The following is a 24,816-nucleotide window of genomic DNA, read 5'->3' as shown; positions in this document are numbered from 1 at the left end:
CAAGTCTGGAAGTTTGTGTTAGCATTGGATCCACTCTCATCCCTTCTTCAATTAAATCCAACACTTCTTAAAAACTGGCTGGAAGGCTACAGCCTGGATGGCAGGGAAGGGATTAACAAAAGTGGCTTGTTGGCATGATAAGGCTAATAAAGAAACAGTGTGTGGTGCGTCTCTGGAAAGGAGTTTAACCTTGGGAATGATTTCACTAGTGGTAGCTAAAGACACTGGTGCCTTTGAGAAGGGGTTGCATAAATTAGCCTAGGGCTGCCTTCACCGGAAGAGAGACAGCCTTAAGTAAATGCACTTGGAATTTGTTCAGGCCAATCTGTAGGGAGCAGATGTCACCAGGAGCTTGGGGCTGGGATGTGAGCCAAGGTGGAAGAAGGAGTCAGGAAAACCCTAGTGACAGATCAGCAGAGCCAGCAGCCATGTCTGAAATGCTTGCTTCCAACACTGCCAGCCAGCGTCACTGTATCTGAGAAGAGTTGGAAGGAGGATGAAAAGATGAAAGGCGTCTGCCAAGCAGATAGCAGCCTTGCCTGCCACATCTGAAATGGGGTGTTTAATCGCTGAAGCATGCTCTCTCTGGCCTCCACATGACAGAAGGAACTTCCTAGTGAAGGGATTGCTCTGCCGACTGAATGAATGCTTTCCAGTTTCAGCGCTTGTAAACACACCGTGCTAAGTGTTCCCATGGTAATTGATGCAAATCTTTGGAGACATGAACTCGGCAGTGAACTCACCTCGGGTAGCAAAGTACAGAAAGAAAATGGAGTTCAGGGACCAGGGTTGTGGTGTAGCAGGTAAAGCTGCAGCCTGTGACACTGGCATCCTATATCATCACCAGTGCAAGTTCTGGCTGTTCCACTTCCATTCCAGCTCCCGGCTAATATACTTAGGAAAGCAGTGGAAGATGGTCCAAGTGCTTCAGCCCCTGCACCCACCTAGGAGACCCAGAAGAAGCTCCTATTCATGGCTTCTGCTTGGCCAAGCCCATTCATTTCAGTAATTTGGAGAGTGAACCAGTGGATGGAAGATTCTGTGTGTGTGAGTGTGTGTGTGTGTGTCTATAACTGTGCCTTTCAAATAAATAAAACAAATACATCTTTTTTAAAAAAGAAAGAAAAAAGCATAGTTCACTAATGGGAACAGGTTGTGGTAGCAAGAACTCCGCAGACCTAACAAAGTGCAAGGGTATTTCTTTTTTTTTTTAACTTTCATTTAATAAATATAAATTTCCAAAAGTACAGCTTATGGATTACAATGGCTTTTTCACCCCATAATGTCCCTTCCACCGACACCCCTTCCATCTCCCGCACCATCTCCCATTCCATTCGCATCAAGATTCATTTTCAATTCTCTTTATATACAGAAGATTAATTTAGTGTAAATTAAGTAAAGATTTCAACAGTTTGCACCCACACCGAAACACAAAGTGTAAAATACTGTTTGAGTGCTAGTTATAGCATTAATTCATATTGAACAACACATTAAGGACAGAGATCCTACATGAGGGTAAGTGCACAGTGACTCCTGTTGTTGATTTAGCAAATTGACACTCTTGTTTATGACATCAGTAATCACCCTTGGCTCTTGTCATGAGTTGCCAAGGCTATGGAGGCCTTTCGAGTTCGCTGACTCTGGTCTTATTTAGACAAGGTCATAGTCAAAGTGGAAGTTCTCTCCTCCCTTCAGAGAAAGATACCTCCTACTTTGATAGCCATTCTTTCCTCTGGGATCTCACTTGCGGAGATCTTTCATTTAGGTTTGTTTGTTTTTGTTTTTTGTTTTGTTTTGTTTTTGAAAGACTGTCTTGACTTTCCATGCCTAAAAAACACTCATGGGCTCTGATTCTGAGGCCAGAGTGCTGTTTAGGACATCTGCCATTCTATGAGTCTGCTGTGTATCCCGCTTCCCATGTTGGAGCCTTCTCTCCTTCTTAATTCTATCAGTTAGTACTAGCAGACACTAGTCTTGTTTATGTGATCCCTTTGACTCTTAGCCCTATCATTATGATCAATTGTGAACAGAAATTGATCACTTGGACTAGTGAGATGGCATTGGTACATGCCACCTTGATGAGATTGAATTGGAATCCTCTGCACGTTTCTAACTCTACCGTTTGGGGTAAGTCAGATTGAGCATGTCCCAAATTGTATATCTCCTCCCTCTCTTATTCCCACTCTTATATTTAACAGAGATCACTTTTCAGTTAAATTTAAACACCTAAGAATAATTGTGTGTTAATTATAGAATTCAACCAATAGTATTAAGTAGGACAAAAAAAATACTAAAAGGGATGAAGTATTAAGTTGTTCATCAACAGTCAGGAAAAGAGCTGATCAAGTCACCGTTTCTCATAGTGTCCATTTTCACTTCAACAGGTTTCCTTTTTGGTGTTCAGTCAGTTGTCGCCAATCAGGGAGAACATATGATATTGGTCCCTTTGGGACTGCCTTATTTCACTCAGCATGATGTATTCCAGATTCCTCCATTTTGTTGTAAATGACCAGATTTCATTGTTTTTTTCTGCTGTATAGTATTCTATAGAGTACATGTCCCATAATTTCTTTATCCAGTCTAGTGTTGATGGGCATTTAGGTTGATTCCAGGTCTTAGCTATTATGAATGAGCTGCAATAAACATTAAGGTGCAGACAGCTTCTGTGTTTGCCAATTTAATTTCCTTTAATTTCCTCTGGGTAAATTTCAAGGAGTGGGATGGCTGGGTTGTATGGTAGGGTTATATTCAGGTTCCTTAGGAATCTCCAGACTGAATTCCATAATGGCTTACCAGTTTGCATTTCCACCAACAGTGGGTTAGTGTCCCTTTTTCCCTACATCCTCGCCAGCATCTGTTGTTGGTAGATTTCTGTATGTGAGCCATTCTAACCAGGGTGAAGTGAAACCTCGTTGTGGTTTTGATTTGCATTTTCCTGATTACCAGTGATCTTGAACATTTTTTCATGTGTTTCTTGGCCATTTGGATTTCCTCTTTTGAAAAATGTCTATTGAGGTCCTTGGCCCATCTCTTAAGTGGGTTGTTGGTTTTGTTTTTGTGGAGTTTCTTGATCTCTTTGTAGAGTCTGGTTATTAACCCGTTATCTGTTGCATAGTTTGCAAATACTTTTTCCCATTCTGTCGATTGCCTCCTCACTTTCCTGACTGTTTCTTTTGCAGTACAGAAACTTCTCAATTTGATGTAATCCCAATTGTTAATTTTGGCTTTGACTGCCTGTGCTTCTGGGGTCCTTTCCAAGAAGTCTTTGCCAGTGCCTATATCTTGCAGGGTTTCTCCAATGTTCTCTAATAATTTGATGGTGTAAGGACGTAGATTTAGGTCTTTAATCCATGTTGAGTGAATTTTTGTGTAAGGTGTAATGTAAGGGTCTTGCTTCATGCTTCTGCATGTGGAAATCCAGTTTTCCCAGCACCATTTGTTGAATAGACTGTCCTTGCTCCAGAAATTGGTTTTGGATCCTTGATCAAATACAAGTTGGCTGTAGATGTTTGGATGGATTTCTGGTGTTTCTATTCTGTTCCATTGGTCTATACATCTCTTTCTGTACCAGTGCCACACTGTTTTGATTACAACTGCCCTGTAGTATGTCCTGAAATCTGGTATTGTGATGCCTCCATCTTTGTTTTTGTTGTACAAGATTGCTTTAACTATTCGAGGTCTCCTGTGTCTCCATATGAATTTCAGCATCATTTTTTCCAAATCTGAGAAGAATGTCTTTGGTATTTTGATTGGTATAGTGCAAGGATATTTCAAAAAGTTTATGGAGGAGGCAGAGCTGAGGTGTAGCAGGTAAAGCCTCTGTCTGCAGCACTGGCATCCCCTATGGGTGCCAGTTCGAGACCAGCTGCTCCACTTCCCATCCAGCTCTCTGCTATGGCCTGGGAAAGCAGCAGAAAATAGCCCAAGTGCTTGAGCCCCTGCACCTGCATTGGAGACCTGGAAGAAGCTCCTGACTTTGGATCTGCCTAGCCCTGGCCATTGCAGCCATTTGAGGAGTGAACCAGCAGATGGAAAATCTTTCTCTGTGTACCTCTGCCTCTCTGTAAATCTGCCTTTCAAATAAATAAAATAATCTTTTTAAGGCCGGTGCCGCGGCTCACTAGGCTAATCCTCCGCCTAGCGGCGCCGGCACACCGGGTTCTAGTTCCGGTCGGGGCGCCGGATTCTGTCCCGGTTGCCCCTCTTCCAGGCCAGTCCTCTGCTGTGGCCAGGGAGTGCAGTGGAGGATGGCCCAAGTGCTTGGGCCCTGCACCCCATGGGAGACCAGGAAAAGCACCTGGCTCCTGGCTCCTGCCATCGGATCAGCGCGGTGCGCCGGCCGCGGCGGCCATTGGAGGGTGAACCAACGGCAAAGGAAGACCTTTCTCTCTGTCTCTCTCTCTCTCACTGTCCACTCTGCCTGTCAAAAAAAAAAAATCTTTTTAAAAAAAGTTTATGGAAAAAAGGAAGTAAAGATAATTTTATTTTAATGCCAAGGTGAAATACATGTACAGTTTTTCCATTATATTTCTATGAACGTTTTGAGGACATCCTCATATCTGTGAATTAGGAAAAGGAGAAAATAGGATGAGAACTGTCTATAGATGAGGAAGCAGGCATCAGAGGGCAGATAAAGCCATTCACATCTCCAACCCACAGCCTCTGCTATTTCCCTACCCAGCTTCGTACCCCACTCCTGCCACCTTCATGCTTCCCATCTTCAGCTACAATGTCTCCTCACAACTCCCACGTTTGAAAGCCACAGGGAATGTTTGCCCAGTGCTGAGCCATGTACTAAGATCAAATTATGTTAGAGAACAAAAGAAAAATATCTTTCCTGAAACTGCTTTGTTAAAGCCATCAGAAGGGCATGTGTCTTTTAAGATGACAAATACCGCTGGCCTCATGGGCTCCGAGGCAAGGAGAACACACACAAGCCAGTCTCAGAGGCCACAGGGTGCATCCCACTTCCTGGGGCTGCCACTGCTGCCATCTGCATCTGAGCCAGCAGGGGACAGAGCACACAGGAGGCCCGCAAGAAAGTGGCTGCCAAGCTGCTGAGTAGGAGCTCTTGAGGAGGTGGGAGGGGGAGGAAAAGAGGAAGCTAATAGCTAGCAAGCGTGTCTTCTAAAACGCGTGTTAACCAAACAAGCTGCCATCCCTTATCCCTCCCACTCCTGACTGAATGTACACTAATTGAAAATTAAGTTTTCAATTTGAAGCCATTTTCTAATTCTGTCTCATTCAGGAGCAGTTAGAGGCCCGGTGTTTTGCTGAATTCCCAATGTGCTGTTCATGAGCTCCTTCAGGAAGCCAACACAAGACGCTTATCAACACATTACTCACAGCAGCAGGAGCAAAGGTTTATGTTAGAAGGCAAGAGTCATCCTGGGAGCCAGAGCAAGCAAAGCCTGACCAGACTCTGCAAGACTGTGCAGATCTAGAATGTACATGGCAGTCATTCTCTTGTTCCTTTCCCCTTCTCTTCTTTTCCCAGCTTAACTATAGATACAACCTGAAAAAGGATACCCTCTCAACCTTCACTGACTCATCCCCAGTGTGTTGGAGAATCCTCACCAATTGAGCTAGAAGCTCCTTGTGGGCAGGTCCTTGATCCTCGAGGGTGACCAACTCTTGAAAATGAACCTGCATAAAAGGAGAATAAAATGCCATGGGAAATGTGAAGAGAAGATTTATTGAGACTCTATATTAAAAACCAAAATAAAGGGTTATTAAAATGTGTTTATTTTAGCTTATTTTAACAATGTTCAGGCCATGGCTATTCCAGAACAAGGAAGAAACCAGGTCTTGATTCCTTAGGCATATTAATCCCACAAAATCACGATTGTACAACTAGGCATTTTTTTTTTATTTCATACGAGCAGTCTCACTGAGAGCAAGTAAGAGTCGTTTTGGGGAAATACTCAAAGGCTTCCTCAGTTTCCCCAAGAGACACCCTTAAGCATTTGATAGTGTAATCATTCTCTCTTGAAGAAGTGCTGGCATCCTCATTCTTGCGTTTCTTCAATTTTTAAGGGTCCTTCCCAAACCTGTTTTGCCAACGATGCAGACAGTCCTCTTACATCAATTCCACTCATTTCAGGAAATCCTACACGTTTTGCCGTATTTCCAGCTTCACTTTGCAATTGACTGACACTGAATTTGCATTGCATTGATTAAAAATTCACCCTTCATAAACCATCAAAAGCCTGACATCCACTCACAAAACAACACTGGGTGACAAACAGGGATAGAGGCTAGGGCTGATCAGGGAAAGACATACAGTTGTGCACTGTTTTAAGTGATGAATTTATTAGTGGCTATTTACAGTGGCAAAGCTTTTCTTATAAATTTCATAGGGCCCCATGACTTGCTGAGTAATTCAGATATCTACCACAGATCACTACCAAATGGTGACTTCAAAATAACCTAATTCTAATGAAGGATTCGATTACTATAAGGGAGAAAGAAGGAAGCTTTCTTTGTGATCTTAATTAATAAAGTCTTCCCAAGCATTATTACAAATAAACTATGATAAATGACATAGCCACCACCCTCTTCCCAATACCCGTGAATGCCTTCATTAAAACATGGGTCTAAAGCTGGCGCCTCAGCTCACTTGGCTAATCCTCTGCCTGCGGCACTGGCACACCGGGTTCTAGTCCCAGTCGGGGTGCCAGATTCTGTCCTGGTTGCTCCTCTTCTGGTCCAGCTCTCTGCTATGGCCCGGGAAGGCAGTGGAGGATGGCTCAGGTGTTTGGGTCCTGCACCTGCATGGGAGACCAGGAGGAAGCACCTGGCTCCTGACTTCGGATCAGCGCAGCATACCAGCCGTAGCAGCTATCTGGGGGCTGAACCAACAGAAAAAAAGGAAGGCCTTTCTCTCTGTCTCTCTCTCTCTTTCACTGTCTAAATCTGCCTGTCAAAAAATAAATAAATAAATAAATAAATAAAAACATGGGTCTGAAAACACAACTTTAATGACCAATTGGAACGTGAGTGACATAAACTTTAGTGAATTCTAAATAAATTGAAATACCTGGGATAGAAATAAATTAGCAAATAACATGTATGAACATGCCTAGGGATTGGGAAGTGAGGAAGAAGACGGTGGTGCAGACACTTAAAGTCAGCAAGCTTCAGACGGCTGGTACAAGTCAAAAGATTTGAGGAACCTTGAAGCTTGGGGGGGCGAGAAGGAAAAAGGAAAAATTCAGAGTTGTGACATCAATTTGTCTTGCAGGGAATGGCCCGGGACATCCAGCTTTTAAAAGTGGTATTTACTGGAGAAAATCAGTGGTTTGTGGTCTGAGGGCTCATAGAAAATATACTTTCAACAAGGAATTTGAGTAATTACACTCGATTCGCCCCTAGGTGACTATAATTCAAAATCTAGTTCAACTACTGCATGACCACAAGTAGGTGACGTAACTTCTCTGAACTTCTGCTCCCCATTAATAATACAAGCATGCCACTCCCTATTTGAAAGAGTCTCTGAGGCTTATAATTAACACCAATGTTATAGTTATGTTTACTGCATACTGTCTGGCACATATTGAAGTGGGAGTGATGATGGTGATGGTGCTGATAAAGTATAGCCAGCCAACCTGAGGTCAAATAGGGTGGAACTATGCTAGCCTGAGCCATGAACATTTGTTAATCCAGGATCCTGTTGCAAAGTAGACTTTACTGCCTGTACAAATGATTGAAGAGCAAGCACTAAGAAGCAGGCTGTTGGAGTGAAGCAAGAAGGACCCCAAAGCAATCCTCAGTTGAGGCAGAGAATGCTTCAATCTGTACACAGTCTCAGAAATGAGCAGTGATGAAGGGAAGCCTTCCCTGGGTGTCTCTGGACAGCCTCAGCCCAGGAAACAGTTGAAGAGTATAGGGAAAACTGTGTCATTATTAGGAACACAAGATAAATAGCAGGCGAGGCTGGCGCTGTGGCATAGTAGGCTAAGCCTCCACTTGTAGTACCAGCATCCCATATGGATACCAGCTTGCGTCCAGGCTGCTTCTCTTCCAATCCAGCTGTCTGCTATGGCCTGGGAAAGGAGTAGAAGATGGCCTGAGTTCTTCAGCCCTTGCACCCATGTGAGAGACCCAGAAGAAACTCCTGGCTCCTGGCTTCGGATTTGCCCAGCTCCAGCCATTGCGGCCATTTGGGGAGTGAACCAGCAGATGGAAGATCTTTCTCTCTGTATCTCCCTCTCTTTGTAATGCTACCTCTCAAATAAATAAATAAATAATCTTTAAAGAAAAGATAAATAACAGGAAAAATAAAAATTAATTGCAGTATGAAATCATGGGAGTCAAATTCAGGACTCCCTGGAAAACATTAATAATACCAACAATCTAATGCTTTCACCCTGAGCATTTGTCTCAGATCTGGTCCCCTGGAAGCAGAGCCTGAGGCAAGAATTCAGATGGACACAATTTACTAAGCTGTGCTCTCAGGAGAGCCCTGTAGGGGAGTGAAGCAAGAGGGAAGTTCTGAGCAAGGATATGGTCTCAGGCAAAATCTACTGGGAAGTGACCAGCCTCCCAGGCATCCCCAACAGGATGGCTCCCATCAGCCTAGGGCAACCTCTCCCTAGAAGGTCAAGGATGTAAGCTGTTAGTCACTTTGGGTAAAGGGTGTGTGAGATGATGAAAAGATCTGAAAGTGGACCAGCTCAATGGCTCACTAGGCTAATCCTCCTCCTGCAGCGCTGGCACCCCAGGTTCTAGTCCCAGTTGGGGCACCGGATTCTGTCCTGGTTGCTCCTCTTCCAGCCCAGCTCTATGCTATGGCCCGGGAAGGCAGTGGAGGATGGCCCAAGTGCTTGGGCCCTGCACTCACATGGGAGACCAGGAGGAAGCACCTGGCTCCTGGCTTCGGATCAGCGCAGCGTGATGGCCATAGTGGCCATTTGGGGAGTGAACCAATGGAAGGAAGACCTTTCTCTCTGTTTCTTTCTCTCTCTCTCTCACTGTCTAACTCTGCCTTTCAAAACAAAAATGTCTGAAAGGGGCACCAGCAGTTTCTACCACAAGTCTCTTCTAGGTGCTTTACCTGTATTAAATCATGGCAGTCCTGTGACACTCCCCTCTGGCTTTCAGAGGTTGGTGGTGTTCAGACAGCCAGGAACCTGTCCTGATCACTCAATGGTAGAGCCAGGATTCCAGCTCCAGCACTCTGGTTCTGGGGCCTGCACACAGGGCCATGATACTGCCTTCTGAGATGCTTGTCTGAGATGCTTTTACTGGTTGAGTTGTGTCTCTGCCCGATCCCACCCACTTCCCAAAATGTTGAAGTTCTAAACGCCAACACCTTGGGAATGTGGCCTTATTTGAAAAAATGGTCATAACCAGGCAAGTTAGGATCCAGCTAGAGTCGGGTGGGTCCTTAACTCAACATGACTGCTGTCCTTATAAGAGAAAACACAGGGGCCGGCACCATGGTGCAGTAGGTTAATCCTCCACCTGCAGCGCCAGCATCCCATGTGGGCGCTGGTTCTAGTCCCAGGTGCTCCTCTTCCAATCTAGCTCTCTGCTGTGGCCTGGGAAAGCAGTAGGAGATGGCCCAAGTCCTTGGGCCCCTGCACCCACATGGGAGACCAGGAAGAAGCTCCTGGCTCCTCGCTTTGGATCAGCGTAGCTCCGGCCGTGGCGGCCATTTGGGGAGTGAACCAGCAGATGGAAGATCTTTCTCTCTGTCTCTCCCTCTCACTGTCTGTAACTCCACCTTTCAAATAAATAAATAAAATATTTAAAAGAGAGAGAGAGAGAACACAGACACAGGAGGAATAAACACCATCAGAAGGGAAGTCCCCCTGGAGGGAAGGCAGATGACACTTTGTGCTCTGAAGGGTGCCCATGCATCTCTACAGAGTCCTCACCCTCTGCGTGGTTTCAGCTACTCCCAAAGGCCTCATCTCACAGCACAGCCAGGACTGGGGCTTAAATTAAATACTGGATTAAAAAAAAAATAATGGAGACTTATTGCCACCTACTGGATCCGAAAGGAAAATTAAGGGTATACTTGTAGTAAACTATTTCACTGATTCCAGCTCTTAAATCTGAGATGTGCCAGAGAGAGGGAGGGATGGATTCTGGAAGGACTTGGACATTGCACGTTCAAGCTCTCTGCTTGTGGGGATCAGCCCTGGAGCATAAACTATCAAAGCCTGACGTCATCTCTTGCCTTTGTCTCTTTGCCATTCCCCAAGGGCTTAATGTGTGTGTCCAGCAGCGTGATTTGAAATAGCCTCAAGAAAACCCTTGAGCCAAAGACTGTAATTATCACCGCTTTTCCAAAAGAGGAAACTGAGGCTCAGAAAATTTAAGGAATTTGTTTAACCGTCACCCAAGGAGTAAAGAGGAGCCTGGATGGAAACCTGGGCCTATTTGCCTCCTGGTGGTGTGGGAAGGGCACAGGCGTTAACAGGGGGAGTCAGGCTGCACCCCCACCCCCTGGCCTGTTCCCCCATCAGCACTGAATCACAGATTTACTTGTAGTTTATAGACAGATTCCAAAGTTTAGGCTTCTCTATGCTGACCAGCAAGCTAAAGACTCGTCAGTTCTGTCTCCATTCTAGTATATGGCTATATAGTTGACCTTCTGAAAGATGACAAAAATGAGAACACAAGACCACTCAGATCTGATAGGGCCCTAGGATTCTGAAGCTATCCTGCAATTCTTTCATGAAGACAACTCCCAGTGAGCCAAGGGAGGCAGCCCAGGATCCAAGTCAAAACCAACCTCACATCTTGGCTCCATCCTGTACTGGCTCAATGTGACTTCTGCTAAACTCTCCAGCTTAGTCACATGTAGCTTTTGAGTGCTTGAAATGTGGCTATTGAGACTGAGGAACTACATATGAAACAGCAAAGTTATAGACAGCTCATTGTTCACTACTATGAACTCAACAGCCCGAAGTGCTGTATAAGTATGTTTGAATGAATAAATGTGAATTATCCATGTGATTCTTTTGCCTCTACAACAGTGGGTCTGCCCAGGTAGGAAGGCTTGGAGTCAGAGAGAGCCAGAGGTTTAATGAAGAGAGGAGGAACCTGACAGACTTGGGATAGAGTACTTAGTTAAGGGACACTTGTCACCTCCGTAGTTTGTTGTATTCTTTTTTTTTTTAAATGCAATGATTAGGAATCAAATCCTTAATATAGGAATAAAACAGTAGGCTGGATAGCAAGGATCCCAAAGAAGGGAGGGTCTTGGGAGACTGTAACATGCAGTGCACAGTGGTTCCTGTGGGAGAGAGGTCACAAGGCACAAACAGGAAACAGGAAGATGGCAGAGTCCTTGTCTTATGTTGTACAGAAGGGAATCAGATGCTGCCCTGGGGAGCTAACACTCTGGAGGCTCAATTAGGACACCAGGTGTAAACTCGAGGACCTTTATACTCCATACTTTAAACTTAAAATTGAAAAATTGAGGCCAGCATTGTGGTGTAGTGGGTAAAGCTGCTGTTTGCAGAGGAATCCCATATAGGGATCAATTCACATCTCAGCTGCTCCACTTCTGATCCAACGCCATGCTAATGGCCTGGGAAAAGCAGAAGAGGATTACCAAGATGTTTGGGCCCCTACCACCCTCGTGGGGGACCCAGATGAAGCTCCTTTGCAGCCATTTCATGGATGAACCAGTAGACGAAAGCACTTACCCTCACCCGATTTCCCCCTCCTCCTCTCCCTATCCCTCTCCTCCCTCCCCTTTCCCCTCCCCCCTCCCTCTCTCACACAAGCACTCTTTCTGTGACTCTGACCTTCAAATAAGAAGTTAAATCTTTTTTAAAAATTAGAGAACTGAGAATACTGGCTCTTTCCATTTTCCTGACTGCAGAATCTTGCTGGCTGAAGCTCCAGCTATTTCTATTTGTGTGGTTCTGTCTCTCTTTCCTAATGGAAATTAACAATAAATAATAATAAGCATTTATTTAGCAAGCTCTGAGACCCAGGAATTACATCATCTAATCCTTTCAATGAGCTATGAAGTAGATGATCTTAGGTAACAAGCATTGTTCTAATTGTTTAACTTTTTGTAACAGCTCACTCCTGGACAGGTGTAATTATCATTACCGTCACCATCTGTCAGTTATAAATTATATCCCTGTGACATACTGGGTTTGGATAACTTATTTAAGACTATACAGCTGGTGAGCAACAAAGCCAAGATTGCAACCTGTGCAGCTGGGCTGCAGTGGTCAACCAGGTACTGCCAGTCTCTGAGAGTTACTTTATCTTAGTTATTTAGGTCTTTATAATAACCTTGTTATAAGATGCAGATAATTGGGACCAGTGCTGTGGCATAGAGAGTTGAGCCACCATCTGCAGTGCCAACATCCTATATGGGTACTAGTGAAAGTTCATATGGGTGCTAGTTGAAGTCCCAGCTGCTGCACTTCTGATCCAGCTCCCTGCTAATGCACCTGAAAAAGCAGCAGAGAAGGCCCAAGTGCTTGAGACCCTGCACTCATGTGGGAGATCCGGAGGAAGCTCCTGGCTCCTGGCTTTGGCTTGGCCCAGCCCTAGCCATTGTGGCCATCTGGAGAGTGAACCAGCAGATGCAAGATCTTTCTCTGTCTATCTCTCTGTCTGTGTCTGTCCCTCCTCTATCTCTTTCTCTCTCTCTCTCTCTGGTTCTCAAATAAATAAATTTTATAAAAAGGTGGTAATAATTATCATTATGCCCGTTTTATGAGTGAAGAAAATTGTCAATTACAGGTTAACTGGCATAAGGTGGGCCATTAATCCAAGGTAGTGGCCATTGGGAAAGTGAAACAGTAGATGGAAAATCTCTCTCTCACTCTCTTTCTCTCTCTCTCTCTGTAACTCTGCCATTCAAATAAATAAAAATCTTAAAAAAACAATAGCAAAGTGGATGGGACTGGAGGCCATTATGTTCAGTGAAATAAGTGAAGGAGAGAAAAATACCAAATGTTCTGTCTCATATGTGGAAGTTTAAAAAAGGACAAAAGTGTACCTGAACATAGAATAGTGATTACTAGAGACCATAAAGGGTGGAGCAGGAGGGATGGAAAGAGGTTGGCTAATGGATACTGAAATAAAGTAGCTGGAAGTAGTAGGTTCTAGTGTCACACAGCACAGGGGGCCCACTGTAGATCATGGTAATGTGCATAGCACTGAAGGAGAGGAGCTGGGAGGCTCAGGATGTGGAGGAAGGGTTGGTGTAGTGGAGATGCTGATTTGGTCTATTTATGCTGTATGCACCTGCTGAAATTTTGCACTGTGCCCCATGAAGGTATACAAGCAATTTATTGCATGTTAACCAAAAAATGTTTTAATGAAATAATGAAAGAAAAAAACAGCAGAAATGCATCAGCTCTATCTGAAATGGAACTGGCATAGCCATGCTCTCGGAAGGCTCTGGAGGAGGCTCCTTCCAGCTCTGTCCCACAGTCTGGTGTCTTCTGGAAATCATGGGCACTCTTTGGCTTGTGTGCATATATGAAGATGCTAAGGAAAGAACAAAGTGAGAGTCATAGACTGATTCTAACCTGCGTCCCTCTACTTATTACCTGTTTAGTAGTTATATGGCCTCTCCAAAATGAAGAATAGTAGTATTTATTTCATAGGAGCTCATGAGGTTTTTTTGTTTGTTTGTTTTGTTTTTTTGACAGGCAGAGTGGACAGTGAGAAAGAGAGACAGAGAAAAAGATCTTCCTTTTTCATTGGTTCACCCCCTCAATGGCCACTGTGGCTGGCGCGCTGCAGCCGGCACACCGCGCTGATCCGAAGCCAGGAGCCAGGTGCTTCTCCTGGTCCCCCATGGGGTGCAGGGCCCAAGGACTTGGGCCATCCTCCACTGCACTCCCAGGCCATAGCAGAGAGCTGGACTGGAAGAGGAGCAACCAGGACAGAATCCAGCATCCCGACCAGGACTAGAACCCGGTGTGCCGGCGCCGCAGGCAGAGGATTAGCCTACTGAGCTGCGGCACCGGCCACTCATGAGTTTTAAATAAAGCAAACCTCATATGCCACCTAGCATGTCCATCACACAGCAGGTACTCAAATGTCTTCATTATGTCATTGTCATGGTTCTTTTATGACTGCTGTAACTGAGTATCACAGACTGGGGAATTTGTAAAGAATAGAGGTTTGCCCCTGGCTTGACTACCCTTCCCAACTACACCCCTTTTCAACATGAAGCACCCACAGCGATCATCACCCAGTCGCCCTAACAGATGTTAGGCTCCGTTCTTCTTGAGGGGGAAATGTTAGGAGTCAGATGGGTTAATAGGCAGTTAGGGTGATCTCAATGGAATTTGGGGTGTAGAATGCTTGCTTCCCCAAAAAAAAGTTTTTAGCAAGAACAAACTGATTTCCCTTCTTCCTTAGGAATCTCCAAATTTACCATGAAAATACAAAGGGAGTGGTGATTACAGTTTATTATGAAAACAAGTTACCTATCCCACCCTCATGATGGTTTTTTGTTTTATCATGAGCGAACCAGACAGGATAAAGAAGTGTAAATCGGGTCTTTTGTTGGGGTTGTCCCCACGTTATTGATTGACAGTTTCTTCCCTAAAATTGTACTTAGAAACCTCAGTGCCACAGGGTCCTTTGGGTTTTTCCTCATTTGGAAGCTTCCCTCTATGCGGCTCTGGCTGGAGGTCTTTGACTCTGATAAATCTTTTTAAATCTAAAAAAAAAAAAGTGAATAGAGGTTTTCTGGGGCCAGTGTTGTGGTGTAGCAGGTGAAGTCACCACCTGTGATGCTGGTGTCTCATATGGGTACTAACTTGTGTCCACCTGCTCCACTTCTGATCCAGCTTTCTGCTAATGGCCTGGGAGAGCAACAGAAGATGGCCCAAGTATCTGGGCCCCTGCCATCCGTGTATGAGACCTGGATGAAGCTCCTGGCTTTGGCCTGGCCCAGTCCTGGACATTGTGGTCATTTGGGGAGTGAAAATGTAGATGGAAGATCTCTCTCTTCTGCCCCTCTCTCTGTAATTCTGACTTTCAAATAAGTAAATAAATATTTTAAAAAAAAGAATAGATGTCTACTTAGCTCACCCTTCTGAAGAGTAGGAGTCCAAGAACACCTTGCTGGTATCCATTCAGCACCTGGTATGAGCCCTCCTGCTGGGTCATGGTGTGTGGCAGAGGGCATCCGCTGGTGAAACAGAGCAAGCAAGCCAGAGACAGCTCACTTATATAACAAAGCCACTCCCCAAGATGACCCACTTATCATTAACCCACAAATCCATGAGTGGATGATTCTATGCCCTCATGACAGAAACTTCCCAAAGGTATCACCTCTCAAACACAATTACCTATGTCTCTGGGGATTAAGTTTGCAACACACAAAATGTACACCTTCAAACTGCAGTAGTAATTCTTAAGGAGACCATCAAAAGGAAGAAGTAAAACTCTGGATTCAGGCCGGCGCTGCAGCTCACTAGGCTAATCCTCCGCCTTGCAGCGCCGGCACACCGGGTTCTAGTCCCAGTCGGGGCGCCGGAGTCTGTCGCCGTTGCCCCTCTTCCAGGCCAGCTCTCTGCTGTGGCCAGGGAGGGCAGTGGAGGATGGCCCAAGTGCTTGGGCCCTGCACCCCATGGGAGACCAGGAGAAGCACCTGGCTCCTGGCTTCAGATCAGCGCACTGCGCCAGCCGCAGCGCGCCGGCCTCACCGGCCATTGGAGGGTGAACCAACAGCAAAGGACAATCTTTCTTTCTGTCTCTCTCTCTCACTGTCCACTCTGCCTGTCAAAAAAAAAAAAAAAAAAAAAAAAAAAAAAAAAAACACCTCTGGAGTCAAATGACCAGGTTAAAATCCTGGCTCAATGACTTGACTCAATGACCTGATCTCATTTGTAAGTTAAGGACAATAATGCCTATATTAAAGAGTTGTGGTGAGAATTAAACAAAATAATTATGTAATTTACTAGGTACATAGTAAGTTCCTAATAACCACTGTATTAGCCATTAAACACTGTTAACAGCAGACGAGGGAAGACCCATTGACACACAGAAATCTGAGACATAGAAGGTGAGCGCCACCTGGTGGCCTTCAGGTACAGCAACTGGAACAACCAAAGGAACAGATTTCATTTTTCATTTAATAGTACTAAGTTAAGGTTCTCTAACCCCTGCCCTAAAGCTGTGTTCAGCCTCTAGAGGCAGGTACAAAAGAAGGCAGGGGAAATGGCAAAAACCGAGGTGGCTTTCTAAACCTTCCCTGCCAAGCCTAGTGAAATGCTCAAAGCCGGGGCTGTGGTGTAATAGGGTAAGCCTCCACCTGTGGTGCAGTATCCCATATGGGTGCCAGTTTATGTCCCGGCTGCTCCTCTTCCAATCCAGGTCTTTGTTTATGGCCTGGGAAAGCAGTGGAAGATTGCCCGAATCCTTGGGGCCCTGCAACCACGTGAGAGACCCGAAAGAAGCTCCTGGCTCCTGGTTTTGGATTGGCCCAGCTCTAGCCATTGCAGCCATCTGGGGAGTGAACCAGTGGGTGGAAGACCATTTTCTCTGTCTCTCCCTCTCTCTGTCTGTCACTCTGCCTCAAATAAATAAATAAACTCTTTTTAAAAAAAAAAAAAGCTGACCTACTGCGGCTGTCAGGAAATGTCTTGAAGTCTTTGAAGCATCAAGGACAAGGTGAGCAGAGTTCAGGGAAGTTAACCTTCAACTTAGCTGCCTTTTGTTTGCTCACCAGGTCATGATCTTTCTCAACTTCTCATTGTACAACTTTCTCCTTCCCACAAAATGGCGTGGCATGGTGCCTGAGTTCAAGCCCCAGCTGTGCCCTCCACTAGACCTCACTAAACTTCAAGTTCCTCATCTATAAAATGAGTTCATACTGTCCAGTGGGAAGGTCACTGGCTCTGAAGTCACACAGAACTGGCTTCAGGTCTTGAGTGCTGAGCTGGTTTTTCTGAACTTCCAACTTCTCTTCTGTGTTAAATATAGTTGACTGAAAAGCCATGAGACTGAGGTGACTTTTGCACTGAGTTTTTGCATAAGCAAACTGAAACCCAACTCAGCATAAGCCATCAGATCCTAGGAAAATGAAATTTAAGATTCACCAATCAGAAACTACCAACCAACCTCCAGCTATGGACTTTAACAATCAGAAACAAAGAACTGATCTTTAAGTACGGACTATTAGGCTACTCTTCACTTTAACCAAATATTTGCTTTGCCCTTGTTTCTGCTTCACGGCCCTTTAGTGGAACCCTGAACCCAAACTCACAATTCGGGGCTTCCCAATTTAAGATGAGGGGTGAGTATTTCACATAGCAGTTAAACTACAGCTTGGGATACTAGCTCTGTTTCTGATTCCAGCTTCCTGCTAATGCGCACCCTAAGAGACAGCAGCTGATGGCCCAGGTGGTTGGATCCCTGCCACACACATGCGAAATCTGAATCTGAATTGAGTTCCAGATTTCTGGCTTTGGCACAGCCCTGACTGTTGCTGCTATCTGGGGAGTGAACCAGCAGATGAAAAATGTGTGTGTGTATGTGTGTGTGTGTGTGTGTGTGTGATTCTGCCTTTCAAATAATCTTTTAAAATAAAATTTTAATGCTTCTAAGTTTATCTTTAGCATCTAAAATACAACATAAGTCCAGCCTTGTTTGGTTAAGAAAACTGTATGAATCATAGTTAGTAACCCACCAAACATACAGAAGGGGCTAAAAATATCATAGTTCTCTTCAGTAATTATGCAGTTTGTTGGATGCTTGCATGCAGTGATGTTGTGAGTTCTTAGCACAATGCCTGGCACAGACTAGAGAATCTGTTATGTTGTGGATGCTGTGAAATGCCACCCAGATTCCCAAAAAATGTTCAGCACAGAGTGTAGACAGCCAAGGCCCCTTCTGGGCATTGTTCTCAGCCAAAGACAGCAGTTTTGTTCAAGTTCTTGCTTCTTACCAGAGATGATGCACAGCCCATGACTGGTCAATTGGTGGATTTTAAGACTCTACTTTCTTGCTTCATTGGGTCAACTCTGCAGGGTCATTTGAGCTTCAGAGCTCCCTATGGGATAACTGATGCTTCTGTTTCCAACTAAATCACACCCTACCTCCCTCTGTGCCCATCCCTGTCTCCTTAATGCACCCACAGATGGAGATTGAGAGATCATGGTGCAGTGAATTCCCACCATGCGAATCTCTGAGCCTACTTCTTGGGGAAGTGCCCTGCAACACTTAGCTGTTAGTTTTTCTTGCACTCCCTTAATTCCATGCCTCTCTTCCCCACGAGTAAACTAAGGAAATGGAACGATAATGCTTGTCTCCTACCAGCTTCACTGGACAAGAACAAAGATAACTGGTACAATAGAAGACTTAACACCTCAACCTTGCATTTCTCCCCTTAACATTGTGATTAATTACTACTGTGCTACTATTTCTAGAACTTTTGATGCAGACAATGATATATAGAAGTGAAAATGCTTCAGAAAATGGTGTAAATAACATACCAAATGTCAGGAACTAGGAAACTCTACTGAATTGACTAATCAGTGAGTTAATAATTTATAATAGTCAAAATTATTTTAATATTTAGCATTTACACACACCCTGAAACAGACTCCACATGGATTGTGTCATTCAATCAGCACAAAACTATAAGGGAAAATACTATTATCACTGTCACTTTGTAAGTGAGGAAACTTGAGATTAGAATGTTAAATGGGGGCTGGTGCCGTGGCTCACTTGGTTAATCCTCTGCCTGCAGCGCTGGCATCCTATATGGGTGCCGGGTTCTAGTCCCGTTTGCTCCTCTTCCAGTCCAGCTCTCTGCTATGGCCTGGGAGGCAGTGGAGGATGGCCCAAGTGCTTGGGCCCCTGCACCCTCAAGGGAGACCAAGAGGAAGCACCTGACTCCTGGCTTCAGATCGGCGTAGCTCCGGCCATTTGGGGGATGAACCAACAGAAGGAAGACCTTTCTCTCTCTCTCTCTCATTGTCTAACTCTATCTGTCAAATAAATTTTTAAAAAAAGAATGTTAAATGAATTGCCCAAATCTATGCAGTCGTTAAAACAGAATTTGCTTCCAGGCAACTTGACTCAGAAATCAGCACTTTTTATTTTAGGCATGGAAAGCCAAGACACTCTAGCAAAAAGTAAATAAATAAATAAACCTAAATGAAAGATCTCTGCAAGTAAGATCCCAGTGGAAAGAACGGGCCATCAAAGAGAAGAAGGCACCTTTCTCTGAAGGGAGGAGACAACTTCCACTTTGACTATGACCTCGTTTAAATAAGACCGGAGTCCGCAAACTCAAAAGGCTTCCACAGCCTTGGCAAATCATGAAAAGAGCCTAGGAAATTGTCGCTCCCCCTCTTCGTGGAGGAACGACACAGAACCCTGCGCTGTTCTTTCGTCTGCTCGGCCCTCCCCGGGTTTGCTGCTGGTTCTTCCCGGGTTGGCTACTATCCCTTCCACCTCCGTGGAAGGGCGGTTCCCCCTGGCCACATTCCCCACTTCCGCAGGGGAGCGGCACTCCGCCGGCCGGCTCTCTCGGGGGCTGCACAGGTGTTCCCCTTAGATGTTCCCCTTAGATGTTCCTGGTGCATGCCGTCTCTCTCCTCCTTTATAGTCCTCCTCTGCCAATCCCAACTCGGCTGCCCACACGCCGAGTACGCTGCTCTCCTCCAATCAGGAGCAAGTCCTACAGTTTATTGGCTGAACTGGAGGCACCTGTGTAGAAGCTGTTTTCTTCTCTCCTAGCGCCATATTGTGGGAGAGCAGATGCATAGAATAAGTCTTAATTCCAGTAACTCAGTCTAGTCCGGGTTGCTCCCCACAGAAATTTAAGCCTTGTGGGCAACATGTGAATTGGTAGGGTCAGAGGTCCCAATTTTATGGGGCCAGTTGACTCTGTCTAATGATTTAACAAGGCTATCAGGCTGGGAGACTTTGTTACCCTCCCTTCCATTGCCTCAGGCAGCTCCATGTCACCCATGTCAAATGCCACCGAGCCTTGGGGTTCTGGGGCAGGAGGAGAGACGTCACCATACATCTGGATCTTAGGAACTGGCACCTATTCCCAATGAAAGAGCACTTCAACAACCATTCCTTTTTTGGCGCCTCCAGAACCTCTCAATAAGGAGACTAAAAACACACACTGCTGATTTTCCAAATTTCCTAGGGCCAGGTCTGAGAAACGAGGGCATTCCACACCAGGGAGTCATCAAGAATGAAATCATAGCAGAAGAATGTTCTCAAGAATGAGGACACCTTGAATAATGAGACTACAGCAAGTTATTTCTGTTACCTATTATGGCAAAACAAACATTCCCAAAACTTATTGTCTAAAACAGGGCCAATGAACTACAGCCTATAGGCCAAATTCAGCAGCCACCCATTTTTGAAAATAAAGTTTCATTGGAAGACAGCCATACTCATCTGGTTATGTGTCCTCTATGGCTGCTTTCATATAATAATTGCAGAATTGAGTAATTGCAACAGAAACTGCATGACCCACAAAGACTATAATATTTACTATTTCACCTTTACAGGAAAGGTTTGCTGACCTCTGGCCTACGAAAACTATTTGTTCAAGTTCACAGTTGTGTGGCTTGACTAGGGATGTCCTGTTGCTAGTTTCTCCTGGGCTCACTCAGGCAACCGCATTCAGGTGCGGGGTGAGCCAGGGATGGGCTTGACTGAGAAACGGGCTACCTGAGCCGGTCCTTTCCCTGTGGTAATTCCTTCTCAGAGAGGCTAAGTTGGGTTTCCCCACGTGCTGGTGGCAGTTTTCCAGTGGAAGAATTCCCAGAGCACAGGGCATGAAACTTCTGATTATATCACATTTATTGCTGTCCCATGGGCTGAGCAAGTCACACAAGCAAGCCTAGGATCATTGAGGAAGACCATTACACAGTTGTGAATGCAGGGAGGTATGATTCATTGGGCGCCACCAATGTAACCATGCACTACACTGGCACTCAGTATTTTTTGTCCAATAAATAAGTGAAATAGGCATGGTTGGAGGATAGGATTTATTTGCTCACTCAATCAGTAAATATTTCAAGAAATCCTGTGACATACCAGTCTGCTCTGATTGGCTGCATTTACTCAACAATTCATCTGAAAGTCAGTTGGTGATCTAGTTTTTAGGAGAACTAAAGTTCTGTTGATTCTCTTGTAGTAGAGAAATAATGAGCATTTATGTTTTACATAGTATCTAAGCATTTTATGCTTTCTAAGGCTATTCAGTTCAATACAGATAAAATGCTTCCCAAAATGGAACCCAAAATGATTTTGCCTTAATTGTGTCTGATTTACAAAACAAAAACACACCGTGAGATGTACTCTGCCTAGTACTGATTTGAGTCTTTCTTCAGACCCTAAGTTCTAATTTCCTTTATGGTAGAGCCACCTTCAGCAGGAAGGATTTGAGACTGGAAAGCAAGGGTTCTAGAATCTCATCCTGACTCTACCAAGACCTCGCTTTGTGTCAGTGTAATGAGGTTATGATCATTTTTTCACCATGTATTAACATCACTACCCATATCCCAGTGCCTTCTCCTTTGGGGCACAAGTGGATGTACTTCCCGGCCCCTTGAAGTTAAGTGGGATGCAAGTGGAATCATGACATTGTCACTGCTCCACCCTCCACTCTCAACCTCACTCTTTGCTCGCTGCAATGATTCTGACAGCACATACAGTGCAGCACTCCCTGGGAGGCAACAGGTGATAGCTCAAGTGGTGGGGAGATTTCGATGGAGTTCCCAGCTCCTGGGGCATTTGGGGAATGAACCAGCCAATGGGAGCATTCTCTCTCTCTCTCTCTCTCTCTCTCCCTCCCTCCCTCATCCCTCCCTCTCTCTCCCTCTTTCTCTGTTTCTCTGCCTCATAAATAAACCTTTAAAATAAGGGTGAAACACTGAGTCCTGGTATATAGAATGGCTGCCCTAGAAGTCTTCCAAACCACTAGAGACTTTGTATAGACAATAAATAGATCTGTCTTGTTTTAATCTTGTTTAAGATCTAGGAGATGTTTTATATTGCAACTCAACAAACCCTAGACTTCATGACATGCTCAAGCAACAAAAAGTAAGGTAGGCGCCAGCACTGTGGCTCACTGGGTTAATCCTCCACTTGCAGCGCTGGCATCCCATATGGACTCTGGTTCTAGTTCCAGTTGCTCCTCTTCCAGTCCAGCTCTCTTCTGTGGCCCAGGAGGGCAATGGAGGATGGCCCAGGTGCTTGGGCGCCTGCACCCACGTGGGAGACCAGGAAGAAGCACCTGGCTCCTGCTTCAGATTGGCGCAGCGCCAACCGTAGCAGCCATTTGGGAGGTGAACCAACTGAAGGAAGACCTTTCTCTGTCTCTCTTTCTCTGTCTATAACTCTACCTGTCAGATAAAAAATAAAATAATTTTTTTAAAAAAAGTAAGGTAAATATCTATGTGAGAGATGAGGAAGAAAATTATTTTGCTCCAGAAAAGGAGACTCAGGAAAGACAGGAAAAGGCAAACCAACATGATGATGATGTCTGCCTGCTCATATAACCCCTGTTTGTGATTTCTGCAAGACTCCAGCAAAGTGGACTTTAAACATTCATGAATGCTTGTAAAGAAGGGAATTGTCTTTATTACTTATTAATGTTTGTTTATATATTGTTCATTTGTTTGCTTGCATTCTATTTATTTTCTTTTATTTTGTTTGGGTGGAAGCCAGTGAAGGGACTGGGTTTCAAGACACAGAGAGAAATAGACACAGTCGGTGCCATTACTCCCAGAGACTGGAGATAGGAGGGCACAAAAAAACAAAATGCAAGCACTCGGGAATTCATAGAATTTATCACCGTCATCATGACCACCATGCCCGCAATAGCTGCCACTTTTGCAGTGTTTACCATGTGCCAAGCAATGATATAAACACTTTACACTCTCAGTTCATTCACTGCTCACACCAGGACCTTCAGTTAGGTACCATTTTTATCCACATATGATAGATAAGGCATAAGAAGGTGAATGACATGGTCACACAAACACCTCCTCTTTCCAGACACCCTCCAAGTAACTGACTCCTTTTTGTCCTTTAGGTCTTCACACAAGTATTTTGTTTTCAAAAGACTTTCTCCAGGCATTATATCTACCATCATCATGCTCTATCGTAGTACCATTCACAGTCTGTGGGAAGTTTTTATTTCTTAACTTATGTATTGTTTTCCTTCCCTAAATTCTATGACCATGAAATTAATGCTTGCCTGGTTCATTGCTTCATCCCTCCTCCTCCCTCAGTGCCTGATGTGGCCATGAATGAATGAACATGATATGGAGAATGAGCCGGAGTTAATAGTGGTTGGATGGGATAGGAGTAAAATCAGAATGTTTGGTAGAAGTAAAATCAGAATGTTTTCAACTGCAAATAACAAGCAGCCTGATTAAAAGGACACCAAGGGCCAGGTGTTAGGCAGAGTGGTTAAGATGCAGCTTAAGACACTCACATCCCATTCCTAGGTTCAAGTACTGGCTCTGCTTCTGATTCCAGTGTTCTGTTAATGCAGACCCTGGGAGGCAGCTGTAATGGTGCAAGTAATTGGGTTCCTGCAACGCACATGGGAGACCTGGACTGAACTCCCAGTTCCTGGCTTCAGCTTCAGAAGCAGCTGCAGCCGAGCCCCAGCCATTGCAGATAGAAGTTCTCTCTCTCCCACTCAAATAAGTACCTAAATAAATAAAACTTTAACATACCCAAATAAAATGCTTACAAGTAGAATAATGACTTTTTATCTTTTTACATAACATAAGGTCTAGAGTGAGCAACTCCAGGACTTGCTTGCCAACAGTCAGTCTTGACTCTGGGCCACAGTCACAGTAGGGCCCCCAGAGCTCCACAGATTGCACCCCTACAAAATCACATTCAAAGTCTGGAGGAACAGGAGGCTGACTTTTATTGGGATTGAAAATCTTTCTCAGACTACCTCCTGAATTCTCTTCTCTCAGTGACCAAATGGATCATGTGCCCACGCCTGGGCAAAAAAAGTGATCATTACAGGAGACTCCTCTAGAAGACAACAATGCCTTTGCCATCATTTTTGTGTCTCTTCAAGAGACAGTAAACAGATACATAGACACACAGCTGTCCAAAACTGTTGACTAAATATGTAAATCAAATTCTCGGGAGAGAGAAATCCGTTACTTCAGGTAAGAAAGTCTTCCTGGAGGTGTGGCCATTTGGTCCAGTGGTTAAGATGCCCACATCCAGAGCCAACATTGTGATACAGCAGGTTAAGCCACCGCCTGCAACTCCAGCATTCCGTATGAGTGCCTGCTCAAGTCTTGGCTGCTCCACTTTCAACCCCACTCCCTGCTAATGTGCCTGGGTGAGCAGAAGAAGACGGCTCAAGTACTTGGGCCCCTGGACCCATATGGAAGACCTGGATGGAGTTCCAGACTCCCAGGGCTGGCCTGGTCCAGCCCCAGTTATTGTGGCCATTTGGGAAGTACAACAAAATGGATGCAACTGGAAAACATTATACTTAGGGAAATAAGCCAGTCCCAAAAAGACAAATACCGTATGTTCTCCCTGATCTGTGGTAATTAATAGAGAACCTATAGAATTGAAATTGACACTTCGAGATGTGAGGACTTTGAACAGCCTTTGTCTTGATTGTTGATGAAGAGTTTTTATCTTCATACTATTTGTTGAACTCTATACTTAGTGTAAATTTATGTGTATTATGTGTATTTCTATTAAAGTTAATTGAAAATAGATCTTAGTGAAAAATAGGAATGTGACTAGGAGAGGGAAGAGGAAGAGGGGTGGGAGTGAGGGTAAGGTAGGAAGAATCACTATGTTCCTAAATCTGTATCTATGAAATGCATGAAGTTTGCG

Source organism: Oryctolagus cuniculus, chromosome 1 (genome assembly GCF_964237555.1).
Source record: "Oryctolagus cuniculus chromosome 1, mOryCun1.1, whole genome shotgun sequence".
NCBI classification, from domain to species: domain Eukaryota; kingdom Metazoa; phylum Chordata; class Mammalia; order Lagomorpha; family Leporidae; genus Oryctolagus; species Oryctolagus cuniculus.
Note: the sequence above shows the minus strand (reverse complement) of the source record.